Below are 9094 nucleotides of genomic sequence, written 5' to 3' on the forward strand. Positions count from 1 at the left end.
GAATCGCTTGAACCCGGGAGACGGAGGTTGCAGCGAGCCGAGATCGCACCATTGCACTCCAGCCTGGACAACAAGAGCAAGACTCTGTCTCAAAAAAAGACTGTGCCCTGAGCTCCTCTCACCTCTAATGTGCCAGCTCCCCCTCTGGGCACTGGGCACAGGGACTCCCACGCCAGCCCAATGAACCATCCTGAAGACCAAATAAGACTTAGCTAAGATATTCTTATGGAACAGCTTTGATAGCTGGAATTACTGGAATACACTTTCAGACTCACCACAGATATAGAAGAAAGGGTTTGGTGACGACGACCCAGACGTGCAGAAAACAAAACAAGCAAAACAAAACACCTGAGCCACCCAGCCCTGCCCCCTCACCCCTATCACAGAGTTGATGTCACATATGCAAGGAGCTGCTCTTCGGGGCTCCTGGGCACTCCTCATGTAACCATGGCCTACCAGAGACGAAGGCAGGAAGGGGGTGAAGCCCCTCTCAGCCCGGGCCACACCCTAAGGCTGCCGCCCTGCCTCCCTCCGTCCCTCCCGCCAGGTTCTGGTTCCAACCTCACTCCCTAGGAGGCGGGGTTCCACTGCTCCAGCAGATAAATCTGCCAGGGTTCATTGCCGCTGCCGGGCTGCCCAACACGCCTTTGTGGCTCCCTTTGGCCTGTCTGCCCTAAATAGAGCTGTGGGAGGAAGTGGAGGGGGACTGCCCCAGGAAGGGTGGCCTGTCATGGACCCCTCCCTCCAGCCCTGGGCCTGTCCCGGACCCTGCCAGGGACTGCAGTGTCTCTATGCCCGGGTGCAGGGGTCCCTGTGGGTGCTTTCCAGTGCCAGCAGCAGCCCTCGCACTCCCATGAATCACAGGCCCTCATACCCTGAGAGGGAAGGGACAGGTCCAGGCCAGCGGCTAGTGGGGGGAAGGGGGGTGGGGGGAGTGGAGGGGGCAGTCACCAGCCTCCCCTTTCCTTCTCCTCCAAGGAAAAATCTCCAACACTCCCCGGTGATAAAGCTGCTGTTGATTTTCAGAGGTTAAAAGGAGTCTAAGGGGGCTTGGCCCAGGGTCAGGGCCGTGGAGAGCATGGAGAGAGTGGAGACCGTGGGAAGGAAGATATAGGGGAAGGTAGAATCTGGGACTGGGAGAAACCGGGGGTTGGGGGATGAAGGAAGAGGGGAGGCCAAGGAAAAAGAAGGGGACCACCGGGACTGTGCTGAGAGCAATGCCAGGACACCCCACCCCCCTCCCAGCCCAAATCCCCCACCGCATCCCCACTCAGCCCCGCCCACCCGAACAAGTCCAGAAACCGGCATCGCCCCGTGGCTTCACCCTCCCACCTCATCAGCAGGTGCCCCCAGCAGTGCCGACTCCACTGCACTGTCTCCACCATCCGGCTCTCCGGCCCAGGCGTTGCCTGCCCTGCCTCCGCGTGGCTTTTCCTGAGCCGAGATGTGTGTGCAAGAGGCTTAGGGGAGGGAAACAGGATTGGACCCAGGGAGAATTTAAACTGCAGCATGGTTGCAACTGCAACAGAGGCCCAGCTATCCCACGGAAAGCTCCCTCAGAGCTGGCCCAGCCAGAGGCCCAGGCCAGCATCGCACCTGCAGGGAGGCGGGCGTTGGATATGGGTGGCCCAGAGCGGGAGCACATTGCTAAGAGAGGCAGTGCCCCTCAGCCCCACAAGCACCCGCCCCACAGGGAGATGCAGAGACACCCCGGTATCACCACGCCCCCCAGCCCCAGCATCCTCCAGCTTCTCATCCCACTCAAAACTCGGCCACCAGTGGAGCCTTTGGACCACACCCCTGTGCTGACCTCCCTGCTCAACAAGGCTGCCTTCGTGGGGAATAACCACCCACTGTGCTCATATCTGGCGTCGAGGCCCAAACACTATCCTCTCTTTCCTATTTTCCAGGCTACGGCTGCCTGCCTCCTGCACAGAACACCAGTTCCACGAAGGCGGGGACCCAAACTGCCCTGCCCACACGCACTTCAGCACCGAAATCAGGTCCTGGAAATGGGGAAACTGACGCAGAGGCGGAGGGCAGAGTGCCCGGGCCCCTCCGGGAAGGTCCCTGGACACCGGTGGGTGGAGCTGTCCCGGCAGTTGGGGAAGAATATGTTTTCAATAGTCCCTTCTAAGGGTGGCGGACATGGCTGGAGAGAAGGAAGGTTGCTCCAGCCCTAAGCGGCCCCGGGGCGGGCGGAGGAAGGGGAGGGAGAGGAGGCTTTGAAACCTGCCGGTGCAACCACAGCTTGATGAGGGCAGTGTTGTAGTTACACTTTTTTAATTAAGTGAATAATTAAAAAGAAGTTGATTATCAATTAGCTAATTAAATAATCCATTTTACTTTCATATTCCCGCTTTTCCCCTATTTTTTTTCTTTCTTGTATTTTTTCTTTTTTTTTTTTTCCTTTTTTTTTTTTCTTTTTTGGTTAATCACTGTGGCCGCGGTAATGAGCCGCCTCGGGTTGCCAAGCAACCGGCTCCCAGTTAAACAGGCGCAGCTGCCTCCGTCAGCGCCCTGACTGCTGCGGGGGAGGGGCGGGTCCTCGGAAGCCCCTTCTGCGCGGCGCCCAATGACACCCTCGGCAGACACGCCCGGCGGTGGGGGATCCGGGGTGGTCCACGCCCTCCACGCGCTCCAGGCCCTGAGGATCCGGGGGATCCGGCCCGCCTTCCCTTTCCGCCCCTCTGACCCCATCGAGCTTCCTTGCGCGCATCGGTGCTGCAGGCCTCAGTTTCCCCGCTGCTGGGCTTGGGATCCCGCGGCCGCAAGGACCGGCTGAGAGCTCGGGGCGCTGTGCTGGGGGCGGGAGAGGGGCGGCCCTGAGGCCTTCGCGTCCCCTACACCGGGACCTGGGCGGGACACACGCCCAACGGGACCCCTGAGCCCCCAGGCTGAGGACAGGGAGGGGGGTGAGGCCAGGACGGAGCCGCCCGCACCCGTGGCCGTGAAGCGGGAGGTGCGCGGCCCCCTGAAGCTGCCCCGACTGCAGCCGAGGGGGCGACCTGTGGTGCCAACTGCCTCACCCTGCTTGGCCGCCGCCGCCTGCGGGTCTCCAGCAGGTCCCACCCCACGCGCCCGCGGAGCCCGCTCCAGAGGCTCCTCCAAGGCCTCTGCAGAGGCGCGGCCAGCCCCCCCCCCGTTTCTGCGCATCCCTGGCGCTCAGACACAGCCCGGGCCGGGTACCCAGCGACTCCCTTCGGCCTCCACAGCCTCCTGGGGAGGGGCTGCCCGCTGCTCCCACGCGGGGCCCAGGGGTCACCGCAACCCTGGCCTAGGTGCGTCCGTCGGGCTCCTGGGCTCGGAGCCACCCTGCCCGCCCCCCAGCGCCTCTCCGGAGCGCTCACCCCGCCCCCGATTCGTGTTGTTTTGTGGTTTTTTTCTCTAATTCTCCGGAGTTACTCTTTTGTTGCCAATTGTTTCTGTGCCCGGAGGCCACGCTGTAAATGAGATGTTACATCTGCACCGAGCTAAGTAAACACTTTATAAATGAATAAATAAGTGAATAAATAACGAAATCGTCATCTCAGGGCGGCCCAGCTGCCAGGGCTCCAGCCTGCCTGCGGGGGTCTGTGTGGTCCGGGACCCGGGCCTGGGGTCAGGGAGGCGCCGGGAGGGGCCATTTCCCAGCCGTGTCCCTCCCCTGACCCCCTCTTCCTTCCTCTCCCGAATCATCCTCCAGGCTCTGGGCGTTTGGTCCCCAGATGTCGTGTGGGATTCGTGGCTTCCACCCACCGGTTCTCAAACAAAAACGGGTTGTCACCGCGCCTCTTAATCCTGGGCTAGCCACGGAGCGTTTCTTCCCGGATCGGGCCGCGGCTCGAACTGGCATCTGCGGAAGGAGGACCCGGTCGTGTCGGCCGCCGCCGCCCCAGGGCGGGACTGGGGGCCTCTCCACATTCCGCCCGGACCTGACACATTGCCTCCAACGGGGAAAACGCAGAGAAGCGGAGCCTCTGCCTCCCAGCCCGGCCTCTGCCCGCCCTGCCTGGCGCTGGAGGCACCAGGCCGGCCCAATTCCGAGAGGCTGAACTTCGCAATTATCACGGATAACAAGAACAAATGAAAGCGCACTCATTGAGTAACTGATATCAATTATGAAGCCCAGCTTTAGAGTCTGGAATAAATGATAGGGGAATTGGCCTGAGAGAGAAGGAAGCAGGCGTGTTATTATTTACGCCAGATTAAGAAAAGTATCCAATTTGCTGGCCATCTCCCTCCCCGTGGGAATTGGCATCAATTTTATTATTGTTCTTCCGATTTTAATATTCTCTAAATGAATTACTATTGAGCGAGGTAGTTAGTCAATAGTTTAATGCAATTAATTATCTGTAAATCACTTTGTTATCTTTCTTTTTTTTGAGAGACAGAGTCCTAACTCTAAACTCTAGTAAGCAATAGTTTAGGGGAAAGTGGAGAGAGTGGGTATTTGTAGGGCTGGGGCCTGGGGAACCTGGGTAGGGTCAGTGGTCAGGGGTCTCGCCGTCCTGGTCTCAGATCTCCTGATCGGAGCAGGCGTGAACTATGGACACTGTAAGGAGACCTTCCACAGTGGATTTAGCCAGCTGCAGCCAGGAGGCTGAGAAGGTACTGAAAGCGGCTGGGAACGCTGCTGCCCAGGCACTGCAAGCCACAGTCTGGGCCTGTTTTGTCTTTAGTTTAGGTGGAAAAATTAAATTCACAGATCATGCCCTTGGCTGTTTCTTTTCTGGCCCCTCTGGGGCTCTTCCCTGGCCATGCCTGGGTGAGACAGAGGCTTACTCCTGGGTGTTACCCTCTAAACTGCCCAGCGGCCCTTCCTGGCTGCATCCAGCTTCTCCACCTTCAAGGACAGAGGAAGCCTGGACGCAGGGAAGGACTTGGAAGAACGAAGTCTGTGTTAGGAGGGGCAGTGGGGAATCTGATAGTATTTCCAAGTTACTCTATGCGAGCTTCTTTCTTGTTTGTGGGGACAAGCAGAAGCCTCATCTCTCCCACATGCACCCCTGGAGTGCCTCCAGACTAGGTGGATTCCACAGGCCTCCCAGCACCTGAGTTGGGGAGCCCAGGCCCCGGGCTGCAGGACCAGGGTGGAGCCACCAGCTAAGTTTCCAAGAAGGCTGACTGATCTCTTCAGGACTTGGGGACTGGTGGCCCTGGCGTTTCGGGGAGCTGCTGGAAGATGCTTTCCTTGGTCCCAGCTGCCTGTTCTCAATCGTCTACTGCTCTGGTTAGAAGCAAGAGGGGACAGTGATCTCAGCTCCAACCGAGGGCCTTCAATTTTCAACAACAACAATAACAACAACAACAAAAAGTCTTCTGTTTTTTCCCAGTGCCTTTCCCAGGCCTGACTGCGGCACTGGAACCAAAGTTGTCCCCCATGAGGTCTAAGGATGGAACATTTGCTAAGAGGGAAAAGATGGGAGAACGGAAAGGCAAACTTTTTTTTTTTTTCCTAGCAGCTCAGAGTAGCTGTTCTCCCATACATTAGGACACCAAGGGGGGCCATGGGGGATGGGCAGGTCCTGCTGGTAGAGGGATGATAGATAACAGATAACCTTGTAGACAGTCACTCGCCTAGGCCAGACTTTGAGCCCAGGGTAATAGATTGCTAATGGCACGAGGGCCAGCGGTTGCAAAGTGCTGTGCAGTGTCTGGTCCCATCTAAGACACGTTCACAGAGTGTGCAGGTGTCTGTGTGAGTGCGGGTGGGTGCAGAGGTGCCAGTGTGTGGCCCAGACACTCACAAGCCTCTCTGGAATGCCAAGACAATCCCTGAAAATTTTCCTCTTCCTCCCACTGAGTCACCCATCAACCCCCCAAAAGAAATGCTGGAGCTTCTCACCATTCAGCGAAAATTGAATTCCCCTGAAATAGCTCTGAGGACAGGACCCGATATTTCATAGTGTTTTAAAAGTAATATTCCATTTGTTGGTGCCGTGAAATAGGGCACCAGGAACACTACAAGAAATAAAAAGAGTAATTTCTCAGTGGAGAAGTTGCCTGTTTCCAATTCAGGCCCCAGATCGCTGGAACCTGGGTCCTGGATGCTTCGCTCTGACGGCAGCGGCAGGGTCCTCACCGGCTGGGAGGCCCGCCCCTCCCAACTCACACATCTGGAATTGGCATCAGGGGCGCTGCGGGCTCCGGAAGTTCTCACACTTCACGACTCATTAAACCGGGGTTTGGATTCCTCGGGAAAGGGGATGAGGGTGCGAGTTACGCTGGGGGGTTGGGTTTGGGGGTAGATGCGCGTCCAGCTCCCCTGTCAGCAGCAACCCAGAAGGCGGGTCGGGGACACGATCTCTGGGGTGCAGGCCTGGTAGCGTGTCGGCTGGGGTCGGGGGTGGCCTGACGTGACTTAGAAAGGGAAGAAACATTTTTCTATCCCAGAAAGCCACTGTGTCCCTCTGGGGAGTGCCCTGGAGGAGTGAGCCCCTGGACCAGGTGAACAGAGCGGGGAGACGTGGGGGCATCTTATGCAATCACTCTGGCTTCACAGACAGACTTTGCTGGGGCCAAGGAAAGGGAGGGGGCCAGTGCCCGCCCCCGCCGCCAGGAGAGGCCCCAGGGGTTGCCCACCCCACCCTCCCGGGCCGGTCTTTCTGGCCAGGTCTCCCGGGGCGGGGGGACCGCCCAACCTCTCCTCCACACACTCTCATTTGATGGTTACTGATACTGCCTTAATGTCTGAAGGGGATAATACTTGGGAGCTTAAAATTACAATTGCTTCTACTTAAATTTATTTGATGGCCGGAGCGTTTCCGTTATATATCCGTATATGGGTTTTCAATATCTTAAATGTTTAAAAAGGTTTTATTCTGTACTTACACTGAGTGAAATTAAAAAGAAACAGTAAAATGTTTGAAAATGAAGTGCATTATGTTTAATAAATTTAAAATGAACAAAGACTGCTATATCGCCAGCAATATCATTCCCTGCCCAGGGGCATTAATAAAGACTGGAGGTTTGGAAAAACAATATTTTCTATTAAAATTCTGCGCTGTTTCAATATTAAAAGGATATGTGATGAATTTCCAGTGTTACCCAGACGGGGTCAGAGATTAATTTCATTTCTTTCTGGTCAGCATTCTGTCGATAATTAATCAAAAGCAGAGTTTCTTAATGAAACACTTTTCATAAAGTGATAATTAGCAGGAAAGAGGCGGCTCGCAGACAGTCCCCGCGAGCTGTCTAATAACCGGTGAGGCGCGGGGCTAGGTCCTGGGGGCCGGGGACGGGGGCCGCGGGGACAGGGGCTCCCCAGGGAAGGGACTGAGTGTGGGGAGTTGGAGCCCTCGCCCGGCCGAGCCCTGAGCTGGGCGGCTCTGCAGACCGGCCCTAGGACGGTTTTATCTGGCCGCAGAAGGAATCCGCAGAAGCCGGCGCGCAAGGGGCCCGGCCGGGCCAACCCCTCCCCTGCCCAGTAGGGCCGCTGGGACGCTGTGTGATCTTAGGCAAGTCCCTTCCCCTCTCTGGGCCTCTGCGCGTCCTCTTACTGGAGGAACCGCTGCAAGCAGAAACTCTCTGGCCTCCAGCGCGGAGATACTGGCCCTCGTCCTAGCCAGCTGCCCTCCCCGCGGAATCCCGGGGGGACCCACTGCCACCCCTGGCCCCGGCCGAGCTCCCGCTCACCCCGCGGCTTCTCTGTGTGCCCGGAGGCCAGCGCCACGCGGAGCCCGCGGCCAGTGGCTGGGAAGCCTGGGAGGTCGCGCGCGGGGAGGGGAAGTGAGGAAGGAGAGGGAAGGAGGAAAGGGGAGGCGTCCGCAGGCTGGGGAGTGGATTATTAGTGCATTATAAAATTACTAAAAATAAATGGAAAACAATTAAGGGGTTCAAGAGTAAATAAAGTTAATGGAACAAAATTAGCGGCAATTAGCGGCGGCGCCCGCGCGCCCGCGCTCGCTCCCCGCAGCCCGAATATGGTTTGGAGCTTGGGGCCTCCGGGCCGCTAACAAAGGCCTCCCGCCGGTCCCGCCAGGCGCAGCCTGTGGGGGCCGGGCCCCACGTCTCGGCCAAGGCGGGAGAGCTGGACCACCGGCCGCCCACACTCCCAGCAAGCCGGGAGCTCCCTAATCCCGGGCGGAGAGGCAGGTGCCGGCTCCACCGCAGGTCTGGCCTTGCCCGCGCTGCTGGGCAAACGCTGCAAACTTTCCGATAACGCGGAGAGGCGGGGGGTTCTGTGCAGATGAGATTATCGATAGTTATTGAAAGTCCCCAAATAGGATTTACAAAGCAGGCTCCTGCGCCTTTAATAGAATTCTAGATAATCTTTTATCACAACAAGACACCCATATAGAATTATTTAAACAGATTGGACGGCTGCAGCAGCAAATTTCAATTATTCTAATGCTTTAATAAATGTGGTGAGTGTGTATTAAATTCAAGCTTCTTAATCCAAATTTTACGATTTAACTGCACTGATTTTTCATTACTGCAACACCCACACGCGGCAATGGCCCGCTCCTCTCTCGGGGAGGGTGATCCCAGCTCAGAAAAGCGGAGAGGGGCGCGCGGAGTCGGGCGGCCTAGAGAAAAGGGAGTCACGGCCGGGCGAGGGGCGCCGGGAGCAGGGAGACCCGGGAAAGGCAAGGCGAGAGCGGCCGGGAGGAAGGGAGGATCCCCAGCGGGGCCCAGAGAGCTGCAGACCGGCCAGCCCCGAGCCCCGTTCCTCTCAACTCTGAGTTTCTGTCCCCACGCGCCCTCTCCATACTCACGCCGCGGCTCTGCCCGGCCCGGTGGTTCCCAGCGCAGGGGGTTCCGTCCGGGCCCCCTCTGGGCGGCGCCCCGGGCAGAGGGGCCCACGAGGAAGGGCGTCGGGATGCGGGCAGCCCTCGGCCACAGCCCCGGCTCCTCGTGGCCACTCTGCCCGGGGTGCGCCAGGGAGCCGCTGGGCCCCACCAAGGCCTCCCTTCGGGCCGCCCCTTCCCTCCAGTCCCTCCACCGCTAAGTGAGAAAAACAGAACCAAGCGCCCAAGATGCGCCCCCAAGTCCACCCCACGCCCACCCCGGCCGCCCCCGAGGCTGCCCCTCCCCCACGAGTTGCAGCGGCGGGCAGGGTTCCGGGCCAGGACCTCGGCGCCGGGAGCCACGCGCGCCTCCTCCACACAGC

Source organism: Macaca nemestrina, chromosome 4, assembly GCF_043159975.1.
Source record: "Macaca nemestrina isolate mMacNem1 chromosome 4, mMacNem.hap1, whole genome shotgun sequence".
In the NCBI taxonomy this organism is placed as follows: domain Eukaryota; kingdom Metazoa; phylum Chordata; class Mammalia; order Primates; family Cercopithecidae; genus Macaca; species Macaca nemestrina.